The sequence below is a fragment of the Empidonax traillii genome, unplaced genomic scaffold (genome assembly GCF_003031625.1).
Source record: "Empidonax traillii isolate 1590-97213 ecotype Southwest subspecies unplaced genomic scaffold, ASM303162v1 scaffold162:size863265, whole genome shotgun sequence".
In the NCBI taxonomy this organism is placed as follows: Eukaryota; Metazoa; Chordata; class Aves; order Passeriformes; family Tyrannidae; genus Empidonax; species Empidonax traillii.
Window position 1 is genome coordinate 559,228 of NW_020955355.1, and position 22,492 is coordinate 581,719.

The following is a 22,492-nucleotide window of genomic DNA, read 5'->3' on the forward strand; positions in this document are numbered from 1 at the left end:
TGAGTAAGGAACATAGCAGGCATATCAGTACCTGACACAAACCCTGCCAACTCCACTTGTGCACTGCCTAACAAAATCACCGAATAGCAGCTCCTCCATCCTCCTATCAAAGCATTGTCCTTGCAGGTAATGACTGATTAACAAGCAGTCAAATAGCAAGACACAAAAGAAAACAATGTTTTCTTATGACAACCTAAGTAACGCTTACGATATGGAACAGCAAAGATAGGCACAAAAATTCAAATTCCTACCTTTAAAAACGAAATCCTTGAGTGAAGCTACTCTCTCAAAAGGGGTCAGACAGTCAGCAACCCAAGGAAACACAAGGAGCCAAAGGGAAAGCAAGAAAGCCTGAGAGCTGCTCTTCACAAAAAGCATACATAGAGTGAGCTGGCCTTTCTGAAGAAGGGCAGCTGGGCTGCACAGTTGGTAGATGGATGAAACATTATTAGTAGCAGTGGCTGCCTTCCCTTTACTCAGTGTTGCCAAAATCTCTCAGATCATTTTGTGAATGTAAGGATGCTGTAATTTAAAGCACAAATGGAAAAATGTAAATAAATTCATGCTAAAAAAAAGGCACATCAGTGCTGAGTAAAAGCACCATTAACGACTAGCGGCTATATCATCTGCAGCTACAGGTGGGTGGTGGGCAAAGCACAGTCCCACAGAAACAGTCCAAAAGCATGGCTCTCTTCTCACCAGAAACTCTCTTGCCTTGCAGCTCGTCTCTGAAAAGCTTCCATGTCACTCCCTGAAATCTCAGGAACAATGAGAGGAAAGCAAGGAAGACGATGTGGAGAGGAAGGCAGAGGAGCATGGTCCAGTGCTCAGCTTATCATGGCACACTGCAGATTTGAGATGCTCCGTTAGAGTGGGGGGATACAGCTCCATTCCTTCCCCCTCTTACACACTGTGCATCTAATCACGGTAGGGCGCTGAACTCCATTTGCACGGCAGACAATGGGATCTGGCAGCAGTTCAAAGGCATTTCTAGCGAAGTGACTGAACAAGCTCGCTGCTGGCGCAGGCAGGAGAGGATGCAGAGCGCCCCACTTCCCTCCCTTTCACTACCCAGGCTGCAGAGGCAGGTGCTGCACCATGGGCAGCCAGTTCTCCTTTTGTTCCAGTGGAAAGAGGATCAAGGAGGAAACCAAAAAGGTACCACCATCGAGAACAGCAGCACCTAAACCCACATCAATAAGGTAGAGGGAGGCGGGGAGTGAGGGGGAAAGAAGAGGGAGAGGGAGACAGAAAAGAGAGAGGCTGGCAGGCAGAGGGAAAGCAAGCGGGCAGGCAAAGGGAGAGGGGAGAAAAAGGGAGCCCACGGACAGCAGCGCCTGGCACCCTGAGAGCTTGCTGCCAGAGTTCATCTTCTGAAGCTGTTACAGGTTTATGGATGCCTCTAGACTGACAAACTGACAAGATGAGGGAAACTACACTCAGAAAATGTATTCAGCAGCAGTAAATTGCTTCTCTTGCCCTAATGTAGCTTGCAGCTTCACTGAGGGAACTGATCTCATTTGGGGCAGTGCAAGGAGCAAACCAACTCAACAGCAAACCAGCTACATATAATTCAGACACTATTATTGGAATCTGGAGACTGGAATAAATCTGCAGAAGGACAAAGAAAAATCACCTTCTTGTGCACCACTAATAAAAAATTAACACGTTGAAAAACCAAATACATACATCTCAGATTATGTTCTGTCTCCGTGTAAGCAAATTTGGTCACAATGGTGGTGGCGGTGGGAGCTAAACTCCTTTATAACCCTGAAAGCCTGGCACAAGAGGGGCTCTCTACTTTAAAACGTAGGAAACAGTGTCCAAGAGCAGTAGGGAGGCAGGCAGGAAAGGAGGCACTTCTGACCATAGCAGCATACTCTGCTCTTTGAAGATGCAATGTCCTCAGAATGCTCTAAGTTGTATCCTTTCCCAGTCAGGGTTTGGGAGTAGAGGGTTTTCAGACAGGATGACACACTAGCACACATCTCTAGAGGAGTTATTTAACAGGAGCTGACAGTGCACAGCAAACACTTCTGTAATAAGACAGGAAAAGCTTAATGCAATAGAACATTACAGGGTATTAGAGAGCACTCTGAAGGAGGTCTGAACCTCGGTGATTCATCAAGTGCTATCTCTGTTATAAAGTGAAAAAAGCACCTCCTGAAAATTTTGTCCTTACAATAACAAGATAAAAACCAAAATCAGAAACAAGGGTCAAGTACCACACACTGGGGTTACCTACTATGACTTAACCAAAAGCAGAATGATCAGCTTTTCACAGTTAAACTGACCAGGTAGGTGCAGTAAGTTCTGGCTCAAAAATATTTCCTACTGTCTCACTGCTTCGGCAGGACAGCAAAAAGCCCTGGAAGCTAAAGTAGAAAATGTTTTAAAATGTTTATTAAGAGTAGATGATTTTCCTGTTGAAATAACAATAAATCTAATTCAGAACATTATTTTGTATTATTTCTGTCCTATAATGGCACAATGATTTGTACAGTGTTGTTTAATCCTAGAAGATATATTACAATAACATTACAAAACCAAAGCAAATTATTTATTCATGCATTTAATATGAAAACTGAAAAAAGCACTGAAGTCTTTCAGAAAGAAAAGGACAAAGACATAAAGATATTTATTGCTGAGTGGTGAATAAAAGACAAGGTGCTGAGGGATAAGGATTACACACAGGAAACTAATGCTGCTGTCCTAATCAATCAACAAAAGTTAAATGGATGTTGAGTATCTCTGAAAAATGGGGTTTCCACATCTAACACGAGGGGACAATTCCCTATTTTGTCTCATTTAAGAACATTTTATCACATACATGTCATGCTACAATACAGCACTGCAAGTTTGCAAGCCTCTTTGCAGGTGGATGATGCTGACAAAAATTTTCATAAAATCATAACCTAAAACCATTAAATTCTTTAGCTTCCAGCTCCTGTCTATGCAAATAAACAAACCCTTCCCATTCAAGCTGCAGTATGCAAACAGCAGATGTTGGAAATCTCCGTACTCCACTAATCAGAAAGATGACAGAAAATCCTGACTCCACACAACAAAGAACCAATTATTAGAATAGCCAAGGTTTTCATGAGTTTTTACCATACTCTTAACACATATTTCTCCCATCTCCTGTGTTTTATATAGATTAAGGTTTATTGGACGCTTGCTGGTAATCTTTTCAAATCTATTCACTTAGAAAATGTTAGAAAGAATAATTACTGCTGCTCCATGTACAGGAAGACAATTAACTTTTGCTTACTGCCTACAGTCACAACTTCAGCATCTCTCTCAAAGGCTAGATTTCCTCTCCTCCATCCTCCCTACCCAAACCTCCTGCCCTTTCCTACTCCCCCCCCACTCCCACAACTATTCCACACTGTCCCCCAGATCAATGGCAAGCAGAGATAAAAACGAGCTCAACTGACAATAAGCATCACTTAGGGGAAAGTGCATGAACTATGTCCTCAAGCCAGCAGGTAGTTATGGTGAGATTTCAGTGGTATTTTTCTTAAGACTTCAGCCCTAACTACCCTGGCATGACACAACACGGCAGTTCTGCTCAGAATCAGTGTGTGGTGATTATCTCCAAAGAGCCCTGGAAATTAAAGGGGAAATGACAGGTGTTGCTACCAGTTAAGAAACAGTCTCTACTGCTATAAGGAGAGTCTCTGCTTCCCAGAGAGCTTCCCTGTCACAGAGATGGGGTCTTTCAGACCTATGTCACAGACATAGGTCCTTTGCTGTTTGTGATATATAACCAGGCTTTCCTGACACCATTGCATGATTGTTATATTCACTACTCAATGTATTTTAATCATCATAGTGACAGCAGAGGCCCAACTGCACAATTATACAAGACTAGAGCAGAGGATCTCCACCAGGATCAGCAAACTACTTCTGCATGGTGTAAGAAACAGTTACCAACAAAATCAATCCAATCCTCGGAAGTTTTAGTTCATTGTAAAGGTGTCAACACCTCTGTTAGGCAAGTTTTGTAGATCTGTGAATTAAAATAGACTTTAAAAGTAATTTTTGTTTGGGTAATGTCCAGAAAAATGAACAAAAAAACTCCTCAAAATGCCTAGTTATGATTCAGATAAAAGTCTCTCTTCTGTCACTGGCTGAAATCATGTGCTTACTGCAGTACTTCTGGACCAGCTAGTGTCTTTCCTCTACTTCTAATATCCATAATCTGGAAAATTCATCTGAAAATCAGAAGCAACTATTCAGAGAAAGAGAGGTACCTTTTAGAGTCTCCATATCTTAAGAAAAATGGTGATTGCTATAAAAATATTTGCAGTATTTCCTTCTCACCAGGGTCCTATTTTGTAATGGCATTATTTTCAGGATGTTGGTTAGACCCAAACCTCTTGCTACGCTTTGCATCAGTAGCTTAAAAGGGTATATGATATCAAGGCAAATATGTTTCAACTAAGTGGCCTTAGTTTGCAAATAACCCAATCTTGAAACATTAAACAAAAAAAGAGCAAAATCCCACTGTCCAAGCAAATCTGACAACAGAACTATACTGAAATTCTGACTTCATGCACCAAGACACTGATAATCCTCTCTGATATCTCTCATTTATTAAGCTATACTACAATGTGTTTACTTGGATCTTCATGATGACTCCGGACAAAACACACGCCTATGTGAGGGAGACAACTATTTCTGAGGCCAGAATAAGTATGTGAGGGAAAACCCTTTTCTTCCTCTCCAATAAAACAAAGGTGCTTTGTTATTGGTACCAGTTACATCATTAAAACTTGTGTGAGATGACAGGACAGGAAGCAAGCAACCTTTGATCTGTCCCATTAAGGACCTGGAGTGTCAGGACCCTGAGGGCACCATCAGCCCTTGAAGGCACAGACCAGTCTCAAGTGGGACCTCTGTTCACCTCCACTGCATCCTGATTTCAGCCTGGGCCTGGCCCCCTGCTCTTTGCTTGAACTTTGCTGCAGATATACCTGTCTGTAGCCTCTGGTCTCACCTCCAGGATTGATCAGGCTGTAAGGCAGCCTGTCTTCCGGAAAGACCCCTCACATATATGCTACAGCTTGTACCCAGTTCTGTCTTTGGCCCTGTCCCCTGGGTGGACTCTCACTGCTCCATCTTGCTTGGGACTGTCAAAAGTCCCTGTTACCAGCATCCAGCTCTGCCTGCCACACTCACACCCTGGGCAACCCTGCCCCATCAGCGATGGCACTGCTGCTCTGGGGTCACCCCTTGCCTCCTGACTTGCCTCAGCTCCCAGCCCTTGCTGTGCCCTGACAAGGAGGCTGCAGGAACAGATTTAAAAATCAACAGAAACAATATTCATCTCTTCTGTCAACTGTACAGGTCTTTTCTGGGAAGCCCTCCAAGTTGTCCATAATCACAACCTAAGTTGATTTCTGAAGACTTTAAGCATGGCCTTCAGACAAACCCTGGCGGTTTGGTGAGGACCTTGGATCAACAGATTTGATGCCAGATACAGTAAATACAATCTGAGAGACTAACAGAGTTTTGTAATATATAAGCATATTAATCACTTTGTGGAAGAAGGTGAAAGAAAGGAAGAATGTGTTTGAATTTATAGGAGAAAACCTAATGATAACATGTTACTGTTCATCTTCCACATTAAGGTAGGGGAAAAGCTCTTGACGTTTTTAACGCACCACTCCCCAACCATAATATTGTACTCATTTAAAATGCATGGTGAGAAGGGTCAGAAAAGGGTCAGAGTTCAACTACTCAATTGACAAACAGATGATATATTCAGAAGAGAGGAACATGTCCCTGCCAAGCACCCCAAGTCATGCCCTTCTGCTTTGTAATTAATTTTTTGTCTCTGTTCGGCTGTGCTCACATTTCTCATCCCACAGAAGATCTCCAAAGCCCACTTGGGGACGAAGTAAGCTTACATGGAAGAAAGGATAACGAGGTTACTAGGTGTTGCTATACTTACATCATCTTTACACTTAGTAGTGCCTACAATTTCAGACAGCTATTTCATTTTTGTACTCATCTTTTAATACTCAGTGGGCCCATATTCAGCAACAGCCAATCCTTAAAAATGATGTAAATAGTAACTGGCAAAAATCCACCACTAATGGGCCAGTTCTCCTGAACTTCAATCCAATAAACTAATTAAAATGTTTAAGACCAAATCCTGTCCAAGCAATAGAATTCATCTCTGTTGCATAAATGTGGCATAATGCCATGAAGGCAGATTAACTTACTTCTAGAGATGTTTCAATGACAGAACCTCACTGAAATGATTAGGTCAACTCTACAAATTTCAGAGGAATTGGTTCCTGTAACCTGCTCCAGACAGGGAGATGAAGAACGGGTGATTGCAAAGAAATACCCAGTGAACAAATCCTTACTGGAACTAACTGACAAAACAGACACATTTAGGAACCAGGAAAAGATAAAACATAATGAAAGAGGAAAGGACTTATTTGTCCCTCTACTTCTGCTACAACTGAACAGAGTTGAGATATCTCACAGGAAAATAATGGCTTTTAGGAAAATGAAGGTTTCTTGAAAAGTAAGCTACAGGAATTTTGTGGCTCACTCTCTTACTTTCTCTGTAACTTAGCTGTGGGACATTGCTGGCATAGGCAGGAAACATTAAAACATTACTAAGAAATGAATAAGTATTGCTAAGGATGAACTAATCATGTGTCAGCACAAGGAAAGCCTGAAATTCCACTTTCAAATTAGTAACAATAACAAAGTTTCTAATAACTCTATTTTCATCTAAAGAAATGAGTTCTGCATGGACTGCCTGACCATATATTCTAACTGCATGGTCCCCTTTCCATCTGCCATCATTTCAAGGTTTTGCTGTCTTTCCCCATTTCCTATGATTTCAATGAAATCAAAGGTGCAGTAGCAATTTACTGAGCCTGTACCAGAAATCAATCATTGTTCTCCCTTTGCTCTTCTACCCATGATGTCGCATACACATTGACATTAACAGAATATATGAAGCATACCATTAATATTTTCACCCTTTTGCTTATTCTAAATATTTATCGACTTCACATGTGACGATTACACCAAATGTCTCTGGAATTACACCACTATTCAAGCTGAAGAGAATACTAATGTGGTTATTATGCTCATTCTACTCCATCACAAATTTTTGTTTATTCTGCTTATACTGGGGTTTGCAGAAGTAGCCCTAGATTCTTCTACCACTACTTTCCTCTTCACAAGCACAAAAACCTGTATAAAGCATTTCAAGGTATTTTTGCTCCTTTACTAGTCTCTGTAAATCTCAGCTGCAAAACTGATAAAAAGTTTACAGAAGACAAGATTTATTATTTGGATCACACTGGAATGAGCTATGGTGGCACACCAACTACACATCTTTTTTTCCTACCCTCCAAAATCCTTTTATCCACCCAATGCCTAAGGACTTCTGTCCATGTGTCTCCAGACAACTCAGGGTTAGGGTTGAAAGCACGAAGCTGCAGTGTGAGTGGGGCTGGGAAGGGGCTGCCAAAAGCAAGTATAGAGGAGTTGTGCATAGATCAGTCCCAGGAGAAATCTTTCATTTGGGAAACAGTATCAAAGCCTTTGCAGGACAAATAGGGTTAGAGTTCAACTTCTGGTTGACAAACAGAGGAGTTCAGAGTTGTAGCATGTGTAAGGCCCAAAGTCCTCATTTCATCATGTCCACCTTTCCTCACCACCTCAGCTTCTGTACACTGGAACTCAACACTAAGCACGAGCTCCCGCAGTCTCCTTTTCCCAAACCCAGTGTACTTGCATAAGTCAGGAGCCGTTCTATCCTCCCTTTTCTGCCCTCTGATTTTCTGCACAGCTGAAGCCGTAACAGCCTGCTAATACAAAGCAATCTGAGAAATCCATATACCCGTGAACACTCCTAAGACACGAGAAAGTATTTCAACCAGACTTGTTCAGCACACACACAGAACCAAATCATCTCTGTTGTTTCCAAGCAAAGAACCTTCCACTGGACCACATCATCCCTCTTCTACTGCACTGACTGTGGGAACTTCCACTCCTAAGATAGGATTGGCATTTTTGCAAGCATAGTGGCACTTCAAAATCACAAATGTCACAGGAGCCTGAATCTCTGCATCTTGACAGAACACAGCTCTTTTTGCTACATTAGAGCGCAGTATTCAACATATGCACTAAAACTCAGAGAATTACCTTCCTTCACTATTCATCCAGACAGAACTTAGGGCAAAACAACCCCCAGGACTCCCTTTCTTCAGCACAGAGTTTAAACCAATCCAGTATTTCTATTTTTAATTTTTAATTACATTTATGATATTTCCTGTGGGTATAAGTCATGAATGCAGTTCCAGTATGCTGGGAGCAACGTAAATATAGTCATTCCCAAAGGGATCTTACAGCTGTTATGCACGGGTCAGAGATTCTGTGAAATGCAAAATTTGAAACTTTAAAAGCTTTTTAGCCCACATCCTTCCCATTCCTTTTTAAAGGTAGAGTTAATGGATACTGAACAACGTTTCCCTGAAATTTGCCCACAAGCTATGGAAGTAACAACTCCCTTTAAATAAGGCAGTATTTAGCACTAGGCAACCACTCGGTCCTATCACATTCCAGAACTGCATCAGAAATTCCTTTCTGATCCAAATTAACTCATCTGCCACTTCATGCTGACAGCTGTGCAACTAAGACAAGACACTCGAAATTGCTTCCTCCGCAAACCTTTCTAAAGAGAGGAAGGAGGAGTGCAACTTCACACTGCAGCATAAAAGTCTAGCCTCCTCCTCCTACCGAATTCCTTGCCTCTTATTTTGACACGAGACCACTCAAAAGGACTTAAGCTCTTCCTCTTACCAAACCTGGATATGTCAGCCCATAAAAATGCAAAAGATTCTGCACTTACCTCTGATCACAGTCTGGTGAAGGAAAAATAGTCATCAGCTGCTTCACTCAGGAACAAGGTTCTGTTTTAAAATGAAAAAGAGACAAGACTTTAAACAATGTTTCTCTCTCTCTCTTCCCTAATGTTAGCCTTCGGCAATGTTGGTAAACATTTACTTAACAGGAGCAGGTTCGCTCTCCACAACCAAGGTAATGATTACATTACACTAAACATGGCATGAGGACAGATTGAGGCCATGACAATAGCCTTGTTGGCACTGACTAGAGATGACGTCGGGTTGCACTGCAGTAATCTCAGTTGTGCAAGACTGAGAAAGAACGGGGCAAGATGAGAAATGACAAGTGCAGGGGAAAAAAACCCCAACCAACAAACAAGGAACCTGCATTAAGAACCACAAAGAAAAAAAAGTTCACAGAACAAGCAAATGCAGTATGAGCTGAGAGATCTGGAAACACCAGCACAATCCTAATGGGATTTCTCACACCTGTTCATTAGTATCATTGTCTTTGAAACAGCCAACAAAGCAAGCTGTAAGATGTTACCGTCTTTTGTCTTGGTCGCAGCTAGATCACTTCCCTAAAACTTCAGTGGCGTGACAAAGTCTGTGTAGTTTATTGCCAAAGCCTTTACAAGAGTCAGGACCATTACACATACTGCGAAACAAAAACAAAGCACCGAAGGATGGAGTTACACCCTCCTCCACCTCCACCCCTCCACCTGGCTAGCGATCACACAGATGGGGGTACTGTGAGAAGCTAACTGAAGCTCAGGAAACTTTTGTGTCTGTACACACACACACTGAGCATCCTGCCAGGGAGAGCATCCCACAGTCACTGAAACCCCAAGGAAAGGCACAGACTAGAATAGTGTCGAGGGTAAAAACCTAATTTTACTGTACCTGTTGGACAGCCTCTAAAGGCAGCTCCTTCACATCAGCTGTGTCCCAGATATGCAATACTCTCTCCTGTAGCTTTCCAACTTACACTGACCTTGATTCAGCAAAAACTCTGACCTTTGAGTTTCCAATAATCTTTAATATCTGTACAGCCAATTAGTAAACAAATAAGAACCATGCTTGCTCTGCCTGTACATACAACCAAGCACACCCAGCTCCCTGCCCTCCTCACAAACTTACAAGAGCAAAAGTTTCTCTTTTGCTTTTTCCTGGTTAGATAAAGATTAGTTTAGAAAAAAAAAGCACCTACTATTCCTCAGGACACACTTTTTTCTTTTGATCCATAATTCTTATGTTTCTTCACTAAATAGTTTGAGAAGGCAGAATACGAAGACCTGCATGCCTGGCCTCCACAGATCACAAAACACCAGGGTAACCATTAAAACAGCCAGATGCAACAGCAAAACAACTAAACTACAAAAAAGGGGAATGTTTGATGTCACTGTAAAAAGAACAGACAGCTAAAGAAATGTTTTACAGAGAACTGTGACAATTCAGTGAAACTCATTAAGAAAAACAATCAAATCAGGAGGCTAATTATTAAAAGAATTTATATGATGGCAGTGGATAAGATTCACATATCCACTACACCCCCATGGTAGTCGGTAAGACCCACACTAACAGATACACCAACATCGAACTAATAGCATTCAATATAAGTTTCCCATAGGGCTGTGTTTCCACAGGGTTCCCCGTGTTTTACTGCAAAATATATTGCACTGCCTTGCACTCTGATATAAACTATTACCAAAGTGGTGACCTGGAACAAGACAAAGTATTAATCTGACCTGTGATTGGTTTTCCTTTCCAGAATACAGAAGACTTTTAAAAACCCAAAAGGATTAGCAGATAGTGAATGCAGGGGAGACACTCGAAGACAAAAACGAGTTACAAATAATTTTCTCTTCAGCTTTTAAAAATGAAACTTGCTCCTGCTTACAGAAACTCAGAAATGGTTATAGCAATGAGGTAGAGTAACTGCTCTTTGCAGTGCTGCAGTTTTCCACTAAGGCCTGTCATAACCAATACAAGTAAAAATGCAACACAGCCAGGTAAGAAGGGAGACAGAACTTAACATCAGCTGAATGGGGTAACAAGGAATTTAAATGGAATGCAATAATTTGGAAGTTGCCAGTGATGAAATACAGAAAACAGAGCAACATTATCAAGCTGAAAGATTTTTCTATCAGTAGAATATGACTAGAATTGGCAAAATCTGATTTCACCGCAAGATTTGTTTTAAAGAACTTTAAAATAAAGGAGTGGTTTAATGCAACACTAAAGGGGTGACAATTGTGTTATTTCCACAGAAAGCCATGTGAGGTGGCAAAAAACTTGCTTAACAATTTCTGATTTCCCTCCTCCATACATACTCTTCTGCCTGTGTTCTCCATGAGAAGCAAACAGATTTGCATGTTTGGAAAGCCCTCAGCACAAAGTGTACATTACCAACACATTATCAACAGCTGCTTAATACCACCTCCCAAATGCTTAACAGAGAAGGCAACACTGCATTTCATCTCTAGGCATCAAAGCATTTACTAATGGAAATGAAACTCTGCCTAGCACAGAATTAAGTGATTTTGGAAAGATGTCATTAACTCTAGAAGCATCGTATCTTTTCCCATGTTTGTATTTACTTTCAAATTTACCAACCATAACAGCAGAGTGGGAGAGCTCAGAAGCTTGTGCACCAGCCGTGCAGGCTCCTGCAGGAGCTCCTGTTAGGGTGCATGGAGACTCAATAAGCAGTGACATTTGCATTCCTGACAGTTTTATTTCTTCAAACACCAGTCACATTGGAAGTTTCACTTTACTTTTTACTCCAGAATAAAGGTCAAACTTCAGTGTAACAGATGCTGTCTGGAAATCCCAGGACACGTATGAGAGCATGTGTGTGGTCCCCTTCACCATTATGAGATAAAACAGCTTTCAGGAAAATAAGAAGGGTGCTTAGTTTTTTTAAGCATAAAAACCTTAATACAACAGGGCCCACTTAGTCAGAAGAACAGTATTCACACAGGAGCCCAACCAAGCAGAACTATTTTCCCATGAAGATCTTATCCTCAGTCTGGGCAAACAATCCAAGTCACACTAGACAGACAACAGTTCTGTATGTCTCTGTAGTAATTACACCAAAGAAACATGACTAACCTTAGTTTAAAAATAATAATAACATTAAAAGCCCAAATCAGAAGCACAGCGAAAACATATAACAATAAAGTATACATGGGGAGAAGAGAAGGTAGCTCAATACGGTTGAAATATGAAAAGACTTACAGGAACATGAGAATAGAAAGAAATAGAGAAATACAGAAACAGAAAAGGAAACGGAGAATAGAAAGCCCTGCTTACTAAATGTTGGAGGTTTTTAGTTAATTTCTGTAAAAGAATAGAAAAGAGAATAAAACCTACAGCCACCTGAGGTTTGCATTTTCTCCTGGATTACAAATACTTTATAAGAACTGTACCGCTTTACAGTTCAAAGCTTCACAAAGACAAGCAACAACATGGTTTGGCTTTTTAGTAGGTACGGAAAGGAAGGATGGATAGACTGCAGCAATCAAACTGGAAAAAAGGGAAAAATGTACGTAGAGAAGAGGAAGAGGAAAAGCAAAGCTATCTGTGAAAGTGTGAAACCAAGGGACAATTACCAGAAAATTTTTCTGTCAGAAACTGCAAATGCTCAAGAAAGAAGCACCATGTAGAAAACTGCATTCCCTGTCAGGATCTTTGAGGAAGTGAAGGAAATAGAAATTAGGCAGCAAGTATATACCTGCAATAGTTAATCAAGGAGCTTGGCAATCAAAACATATCAAACCTTAACACATTTATTTGAGACTCCACCCGCAGTGCTGCATCCAGATCTGGGGTCCCCAGCATAGGAAGGATATCAAGCTGTTAGAGCGAGTACAAAGAGAGAGACACCAATGTGATTAGAGGAATGGAGCACTCCTGTGAGGAAGTGCTGAGGGAATTGGGATTGTTCAGTCTGGAAAAGAGAAGACTTTGGGGTGACCTAATTGCAGCCTTCTAGTACCTGAAAGCTGTCTATAAGAAACATGGAGACTATTTACAAGGGCATGTAGTAACAGGAAAAGTTGGAATGGCTTCAAGCTGAGAGTAGGTTTAGATTAGATGTTAGGAAGAAATTCTTTACTGTGAGGGCGGTGAGGCACTGGAACAGGTTGCCCAGAGAAGCTGGGAAGTGTTCAAGGCCAAGTTGGATGGGGCTCTGAGCAACCTGGTCTAGTGAAATGTGTCCCCGCCCATGGCAGGGAGGCTGGAACTTTGAGGTCCCTTCCAACACAAACCATTCTGTGATTCTATGATAGATTCTATCCTTTATAGCTCATTCTCGTGCATCCGGCAGAACTGGTCTGAGAAGGGAAATGGTTTCTGAGACACAGTGAAATTCTTTAGTGAACTTCTTTTTCTGATAAGAGGTCTATTTTCAACGTTCTAGAACTGATCTCTTAAATTTCTCCCTTCTCTCTTGTATGATGGGTTGTCTTCAGTGTAATTCACCAGCAAATTTTTTCACAACAGAAGAAAAAGGCATAGCCATCTGATAAAGGAGAAGCATCAAGGTCACAGCACCAAGTCTGTCAGAGTTCAAGAAAGATTTGGACAATGTTCTCAGGCACATGGTGTGATTCTTGGGGCTGTCCTCTGCAGGGCCAGGAGTTGGACTTCAGTGATCCTTGTGGGTCCTTTCCAACTCAGGATATTCTATGTTTCTATGATAGACTGGATATACAAACAGACAGGCAGATAGTTTTGTGGTACAATAATGTAAAGCAAATGGCTTAGCACAGTTCATCATTCATCCAATGCCCTACTTCAGATCTTGCATGTCCTTATGTGGCATCACCTTGCCAGCACACAAAGGAAAGGATTCCTGTCCATAAGGCTATCGATGGCACAGAGGGCAGGTGGCCCAGGCCTTGTCTCCTGTCAGCATGACTGTGCTTGCTTGCAGCCATGCTGCTCTGGGATGCCAGTCACCCTGATTGCTCCAGTAGTCTGATTTTCAGGAAGGCCAGTGCAAGCAGAGAGGTGTTAAAAGACTAATGCTGTCAGTCTTTGCCTCTGTCCTTTTCTGTCCTGCTATCATAGCTAGCTGTATGTCTCCCAGTGAGCAAAAAGGCAAGCCCACTGCAGTCAAGGTCAATGGGGAAAAAGCTATCAGCTTCCCAAAAGCTATCTGCTTCCCAGTGCTGCAGCCTAGCAGCTAAAATCATGCCATCTTTATGAGAAGAAATTTGTAAAGAAAGGGGGAATGGATACAACTAAAATATTAGGAAAAGATCTCTCCTAGTTCTCTTTTCCTTTTTGCTCTCACCACGTGGGTATGAAGGAAACAGCCTCCTACACGGATTAAGCTACAATTCTCTCTTCCTCCCCACCCCCACCCTTTGTTTCTGACTGTTCCTCAATGAGCAAAGAAGGGTCTTGAAGAAGGAACAATTATGATTTATGTATTAGACAGATATATCTTGAAAGGCTGTCAGTTTCCATCCTGCCACAGAGCCCCTGCCTCCTGACAGCAATGCTGTAATTAAGTTGATAGCATTGAGCATTCTCTGAATTACTGGGTTAAAGTAGTAGAGCACTGTATTTAAACCTTTCACCCTATTCAGATAATTTAAAACATTCTGCTAACGGCTTGTTTAGGCGAATCCTCCCCAAAGCATTCCAAATTAAGAGCTCCCAAAAGAACTAAAGACACCTAGTTTGGTACTTGTCCTTCCCTGGTCCTAATAAACCATAGCACACATAGTCAAAGCAATGCCTTATCTCTCTGCACCAATCACAAAGCCATTGTTACCTTAAGAAAATAGCATTTAAAAAAAAAAAGCAAACAAATAACCAGATTAATGACAGGCCATCATGTGTTAGGTTTCCAGACAGACAGCCTGAAAACACCTCTGTGCCTAAATCCCACAGGAATGAACCTAATGTCAGCAAAAGGCTATGTAAAGGCTTTGTGCCTAAATGATGGCCCCCAGTGAAGCTCACAGCTATCACAGAGAATTTCAAGAGGAATAGGGTAATTTGTTACTCTCATTTTATTCCTCCATTAAATAAAGAAAATTAGGTCAGAAGCCTGCTGACTTCATGTTGGACAGTGTTGCCTCTTCAGTTGCCTTATGCCTACTTTTAACATAAAGTGCAGTGCACTTACATTGCGAAGGAGATTCCTCCAGTATCTAAGATGATGCTGGGAAAAACAAAGTATAAATAGCTCTTCACTTAACCTCACAAATGTAATTATATGAATCTGCAATTCTAAACTATGATTCACCCCCGTGAAGAAACTATTTAAAAATAAAATTAACATTGTTCATTTTTTATGAAGGGGGGAACCAATAAAGTAAAAAATCTATACCCAAATAAAAGGTGTAAAACACGTTTGCTATGATGGTTAAGACATACTGCAATAAAGAAAACAGAGTTTTGCCCATAATTAAGTTTAACTCTGCTGTTTAAAGATCCTCCTTTGTATGCACTTTGAGGTTCCTAGTGGTAACTTCCAAGATGCCTAGTAAGTGGTCACAGCACAGCTGGCTGTACAGAAAAGATGTATAATGAGAAGAGACACTCAACCCAATAAACCAAGTAAAAATTACAGATATAGGGCTTCATTCAGCACAATCTAAAAGAATAGATAAAACATCTTGAAGTCAACCTGTGACAGGACAAGACTTGTTAGCAGATTGGCTATATCTGCACTTGCTTAATTGGCATACATGAAACAGAGAAAACAGGTAAAACAATTCATGTTTTTCAGGAGAGTAAAGGGAAAGAAGGAATCAAAACTTCCTACCCAATTACTTTTTACATGTATGCTTAAATTTCAGCCCCAAATTCAGTTTAGCCAATGCTCAGAAACAGACGTGTATCTTCAGGATCTTCCCCACACTTCAGGTATGACAGCTTTCTTTCTCTTTCCACACAGTCTTCTCAATTTCTGCTCCTCACTGCTGCAGCTTTCCAAAAAGCCTCCATACCAGCTCACTGACGATAAAGAGTGCAGGTGCAGTCAGCTGGTGAGGAATACACAAATGTTGAACAGACTGTTCCCTCCTCCCCAGAGGCTCCGGCTCCCCAGTGCCACTGAGGTTGGCTACCTAAATGCTCAAACCATCACCAAACTTTCCCATGAATGGAAATAGATACCTGATCCATCCACAGAAGTCTCTGCTACCAGCTTGTTTGGAAGTGTATTTAAATACGCTCTGACTACCGTACCTCTTCCTTTATCTTTTTTGGGATGCAGAGGTAGACCAATTTGGTGCATAAAACTGTTTTGAAAGACTATAAATGATGCAGACTCTGGATCCTATTGTTCATTATGACACAAACAAAAAAATCTTTGCATAAACCAGTAATTTTCTCTCTCCTTATTTGCCATGAGACAATGATACAGATTATGGCTGTTGAGAGAGCAGTGCCAGAACAATGTTGAGGAGAGCAGTATGAATTCCTTCAATGCTACAGGTGCAAGGACTTGGCCACATACTTTCACTTGGTCTTTTGAAGTCAACAGTCTGACTGTAGTTGAATCGTCAGGAAGAATGGCATCTGAAAAAGGTACACATGATCCATGATCAACCAACCTGAGTTCAAGGAACACCATAACTGCCTTGAGATTAGTAGTCAAAAAAGCCTGCAGATTCTCTAGGACACTGGGTTACAACCAGGGAGAAGCGTCAGTACCTACAGACTGGCTCATGGAAGCGCGACTAAAGCAGCTCTGTGCAGCGTTGTTTGAGAGGCACTGACCCAGAAAGGCACTAAAGCAAAGCTGTATGTAACACTCCCAATGCAGGCAGCACTCAGCTCTGTACTCTGCTGCTGGAAGGGAAACACTGCAGAGAGTTCTGCAATTTCATTGTCCACATGAACAGCTAGGGGAGCTTTTGGGCTTGCAATGAAATGAAAATTTCTGCTTCCCTTCTTAATTTCTTTTCATACCTCAAGTTAAAAGCTCTCTGCTGCCATCCTTCTTTCTCTTTCTCTGTCTTATTCTACACTTTCACAGTGATTCTGAGTCAATCAGTGATTTAATTCCCTGTGTTTTCATGCAAATACCTCACTTTCCAAGTTTCACTGGAACATCAGCAAAGGGTCCCCTCCCACTCCTCTCCCATCCCAAAACATTGAGGCATACACAACTTTGCATGAGCATCATTTCAGAATAAGGCCACACTTGTGTTTTTAAGAGTGGTATCCAGCCAGTTAAATGGCTTCACTAAGTGCAAAACCTTTTAGACTTGTAGACTGAGCCAAAACCTTGACCTACCAAGCCCTTGTGGGGCCAACAACATTCTTCCACTACTTGAGAGAGTAAATACATGAACTGCCAGTTTGGAAAACACTCTCAGGCACACGGTGGGATTCTTGGGATGTCCTGTGCAGGGCCAGGAGCTGGACTCAGTGCTCCTGATGGGTTGGTCCTTTCCAACTCAGTATATTCTATGAAAAAAGTATGTGACATGGCAAGTGAATATTACCACTTTAGGATACTATCATACAGTGCTTCAGTAGATAAAACACAGTAGGGTGTGATGTGCAGGACAAGTTTAAGACTTTGAATCTATTCTCCATTTTAAGGCAGGTAGGAAAAAATATTCAAAAGCAGAAGATTTGGTTTGAGTTTTAAGACCATGTTCACATGTCTGTGTGAGAATCTGATCAAACCTTTGTCACAACCATCAGAAGTATTTCCATTGAATTCAACACGCACAGGGTTGGGATCTAAATTTATGTTTTGACAGTATTTGTACATACATTTACAGATATGAACACCATGCCGTACAGTATAATAGTAATTTTTTTGGCATGGAACTGTCCAAGCATTACACATGAATCACAGCAAAGGGTTGGGTTTTTTTAATAATATTAAAAACTTCTTTCTCCTTTGGGATCCAGCCATAACCCATTCTTATCTCTGTAATAACACAGATTTTCATCTCACTAATCTTCTCCCATCCTCAATACAAAAAGAGAATTTGCAAAGTGGATGACTAACCAAACCCCTTTCAGTTAAGTCTCACTCTGCTTAGGTGTTTTGACACTCCTAAGCTATATTTTTCTACTCATTTTTTTGAAAATGCGTGTTCCTTTTGTTTCAACAGATTTACAACAGACAAAGTGAGAGACAATGCCCCATCTGACTTACCTCATAAATCAGCAAAAACATCAGGGGAAACTGCCTTTTCCATCCTAGCAGTGCAAACAGAAATTGTTCTTGTCTAGCCTTACTGAACAGACAATCTGGCTGGTGAACTGCGTAACTCTTGTACTGTGTCCTGAACACATCCATGCTCCCATCGATGCAGGCACCTGCACATTACAGGGCTTTTCATGGGAAACAGTTTTTTCTCATTCTTTCCCTTCAGCTTAACTACCAGTCTAACCTGAATTGTATAATACCAAACAAAAGGGAAGTAATTTCCCAAATACTAACACTCAAACCACTTTGTACTTCTAACCACCACTTTCTCCAGGCAAAGGCTCTGCCATCTTACCCTCATCCAGACTCAAGTCTGACTCAACTGTCAAAAAATCAGAGCTGTTTAAATACAATAGCATTTAACTCTTCTGTCAACAGAACAACAGCAGAGCTCTCCCTAAAACAGGCTAAGTATAATTTTTCTGATCCACAGGACAGCAAAACTGAGGAAGAGAGCACAAGCTTGAACACTTACCATGACAACAGCAGAATCAGGAATGTGAGGGTCAGAGGAACAGAATTCACAGGCTCCTAAACACTGCCTTTTTGCCTCTGGAGCACTATTCTGCCTGCCTCACAGGCCAGACTGTGCACTCTCTGAGGTTCCTGGCATAGCCAGGGCTGGGACTGTGGTGCTCTCAGGGTTGTATCTTCCAGGAGTTATCGTATGTCACCACAAACATTAAATAGCCAACATTCAATACAGGTCACCTTCAAGGGTTTACCAAAGGAAAAAGGCAGTCATTTGAATAAAAACCCCACAAACTTCCCACTAAAAATCACGGTTCCTTCTTTTTTCCTAGCACTCTCTTGCCCTTTCCAGCTCACCCTCAGTTTATTACATTTTCCTTACCAAAGAATGTCCCACATTGCATCACAAAATTTAGGAAAAAAATTTTTTCAGCAGTAAGAAGACTGATACTTTCTTACCTAGAAGAGCACAAATAGTTCTAACAAAATCAGATTTCAGAAGTTATCAGAGCCATCTCTCACGCTTTTCAATGGCAGCTGGATGACAGTTTTCTGTCCCTTTCGCTGCCTTTCTTATCTCTGCTGGACTCAAGCTAATAAGCTTCTCATTAGTGAAATGACTATGCCAAGGTACTGGCAGATGGTCCTGTGTTCCAAGCACATCTTCCCATTCCCTCCCTCCCAGAAGTCCTAATCTATACACAGTGTAATCACCACAAAAACATATGCTCCCTGACAGAAAGCTTCCCCTCCATTATCTCTGTACTCGAGGGGATTGCCCCTGAAACCTCAGCGACACAAAGCAACTCCCTTCCTACTCAAGTATCAGTGTCCTACATGCCTGAAAACACATTCACGAGGTCCTGGCTGAAGCACCTGTACAAGGTTTAAAATCCAAGCTCATCTCTCCATATATATGGTCCATATATTAGTCCATTACTAAGCAAAATGCACAAATATATACATACTTTTTAAAAAAATATATAACTAATATTTCTTACATGCAACACTTTGTTAATGCTTTATTTACAGGTCTCTGTAACAGTACACGAGCCTTTCTCATAGATGAAAAGCCATATATTGTAATTTATTATGCTGGTTGCCAGTAAATCTCTTCAGCAACACTTCCATTTAAATGCTGAGTCAGTGACTAATTGGGTATCTCATATATCTTAAAATAATCTGTTTGTTTCATCTCCTGGCTCCTTCTTCCCCATCAATTTAATCAATTATTGTGATTGATGAATTTATTAATACGGTCATTGTATCCTGAGAGCAGAGCAACTTCTACAGAGAAAGTTTCAGGAAGGAAGAGCAAGTATCTCCCATTTGCTCACACAGATAGTTATGAACAGAGGAATAAACGAACACTATCAGTTTCCCAGCTGTGAGAAGGGCTGCACAAAGGTTATTTCTCAACACTCAGGACCACTGTGGCTGGCTCTGTTGGAGCTCCTCAGAGAAGGCTAGGGGTACGAAGGGCAGAGACAGGTCACCATAATGTGAAAGGTCATTTTCCCTCTCCAAAATGACTCTGAATCTTCAGAAAAAATAATTTCTTTACAGAGGAAGAAAAAATGTTATTGTCAGTTCTTCTCTGCATTTAATCCCAACAGTACTGAACAGCTCTTCCACACTGCAGATAGAGAAAAGCACTAACAGAAAGCAGAAAAGCTTTCCTTTAATCTTTGCCACCGCCTTTTCAACTTCAAGTTGAAAGTAGTGAAAATAAGACCTTTCCTCATACCTAACACCTCAAGACACTGATTATTGTAGGGAATAGCTCCAGTTTAGTAACTCCAAAACTGTCTACCTTACAAAAGGTGAAAGAGTTAAAAAGCATTTTTGACTGAAACAAAAATAAAAGGTGAAATGCAGGCAATGGTGAACAAGAAAAAAGAATAAGAAATACTATTTAGCCAGCAGTAAAAACAATTATGCTTCTGTAGCTATTGTCATTCAAAAATAAAGAAACCAAAACACTTTGATAGCACACTTTCCCAATCCTCCCAAACAGTAAATGAAAGGAAAAAAGAAAGGAATTTTACACTTACCAGGAAAAAGAGTAACTACAGAAAAGCATGGAACAGCACTGCTCAAGTTCCCAGGAGCTGTGACTGCCTGAGAATTTTGATATAAATGACCTCCACCTGTGCTTACTTGTTGGCTGAAACTGAATTCACTCTGCCTTGAGCTGTAACTTTATATCTTTCTAAAAACATCATAACCCAGATGAAAAAGATAACACTTAAAAACATGGTAAGACACCAAATTCCTAATGAAAAAACCTAGTCTCTACCTTTTGCTGTCTGCCAGAGAGGCATCCAAGATGACACTGAGCATCTGAGGATCAAAAAGGCTCTTGGTGAGCATTTGACAAGTGGAGAATTTGGATGAGTATTACTTTGGGAGGACAGCCAGACTGGTAAACAGCAGCAAGCAAACAGGAAAGGCTACTTGTTGCAGGCAGAAATGCACAACAGGCTCCCAGAAACTAACCACACCATACATATTTAAAGCAATTTATTACAGTTATGTGGCTTCGCACATTTGGAAATGCATTTCCCCACTTTTAGTCTCAGAGTAGCGTGCTTATTCATGAAAACTGAAAGGAAATATGTCAACAGTTTTGAAAATTCAAGAAGAAAGTGTGAGAATGGAACGTTTGATACGGCATTATCTTGCAAATGTCTCCAGATTCCTCTCTGGTCACTGTGTGGGCAGCACATTCCCAGGACAGAGAGCGGGGTGGGCGGGAGAAAGGGGACTGTTAAGCTATTCATGAACTGCATTTTGTCTTTTCCCGCTGAGGTTCATTAGGGACCTACTGGAGCACTCGGGAGGAGGGAGGGAGAGGGCTGGCTCCCTCAGGAAGCACAGGCACCGGGAGCCTGACACCCCACGCGTTGGAGGAGGCCATGCCAAGGGAGCCCTCTCTGCCCACACAGAGCCTTTTAATTGCTGTGCTCGGGCTGCTCTGCCGCTCCGCGATCTCTCGTTTGGGTGTACAATACGCAATCATTCAAGAGGAAAGTTAATCCATCACAATGAAGCTCTTACAAAACAGGCAGCTCTCTCCCCAGCCCCCACATAAATGAAAATAAAAGTCGCGTTGCCTTGATCGCCCCAGACTCTCCCTGACCCCAGCAAAGCTCAGGGATGCTGGGAACAGCTCCCTGGGCCAGATGAACTGAAGAGAACAGTGAAGACCCTGCACTCACTCCTCTGCTACGAACAAGGCCTATGGGCACCCGAAGCCAGCGGAGTCACGTCTCCACACGCATCATCATTCACCTTGCTGCTGCAAACAGGAACCATCCTACATCTTCTTGCTACAGCAAGTGTCAGGAAATGCTCCAGCACACAGTTAATTTTGACTACTTGGGATGGTGGTAGAAACAGAGATGCAGATCTCCTGCCCAGTATTTTCCTCTTCATCATCCTCTCTGCCAGCAGATCGTCCTCTCCCCTTGTAGAACTGGGCAGCTCTATAACCAGGGCAATATGAGAAAGCATGGCCTGTCTGGAGCTCTGAAGACAGGGCTACATTTTGAAACTGTGGTATGGAAATAACACACAATTGCTGACAAGTGGATGATGAGCCCCAGGTATGTAACAGCTACTAGTGCAGGCTGCCTATGGACAGAACAGCACTGAACAGTGCCCACAAGGTAGGGAGTAAAGAAAAAGGATAGGGGGAACACAGCTGGAGAATCTGGATAACGGGTTTATCTGTGCAGCCCATGGTTACTCCAGGTATCCCTCACAACAGAGGGACATGGAAATGACAGGCTGTGAAACAGCCCTGACCCCTTTCAAAATGTTTTCCCTGTGAGAGACATAAGATGCATTCATACAGGGTAGACTGTAAAAATGGTAAAAGTGAGTGTTTGGGGTCTTCTGAGTCCAGGGTTAATTTCTGTCCCATTTATAG

General features: G+C 41.6%; 1 protein-coding gene across 6 annotated transcripts in view; it reads right to left on the bottom strand.

Moving 5' to 3' along the window:
- The window catches only part of NDST2 (N-deacetylase and N-sulfotransferase 2), a 133,488-nt gene that overhangs the window by 42,195 nt on the left and 68,801 nt on the right, over positions 1 to 22,492 (bottom strand). For 4 of the 6 annotated variants that reach the window (XM_027885139.1, XM_027885142.1, XM_027885143.1 and 1 more), the window contains exon 2: positions 8,891 to 8,951. The gene's annotated coding sequence lies outside the window, so the exon portion shown is untranslated. Of the gene's footprint in view, positions 1 to 8,890; positions 8,952 to 9,788; positions 9,884 to 20,612; positions 20,632 to 22,492 lie in introns of those variants that run through there. The other 2 variants (XM_027885144.1, XM_027885138.1) reach the window with 2 other exon arrangements.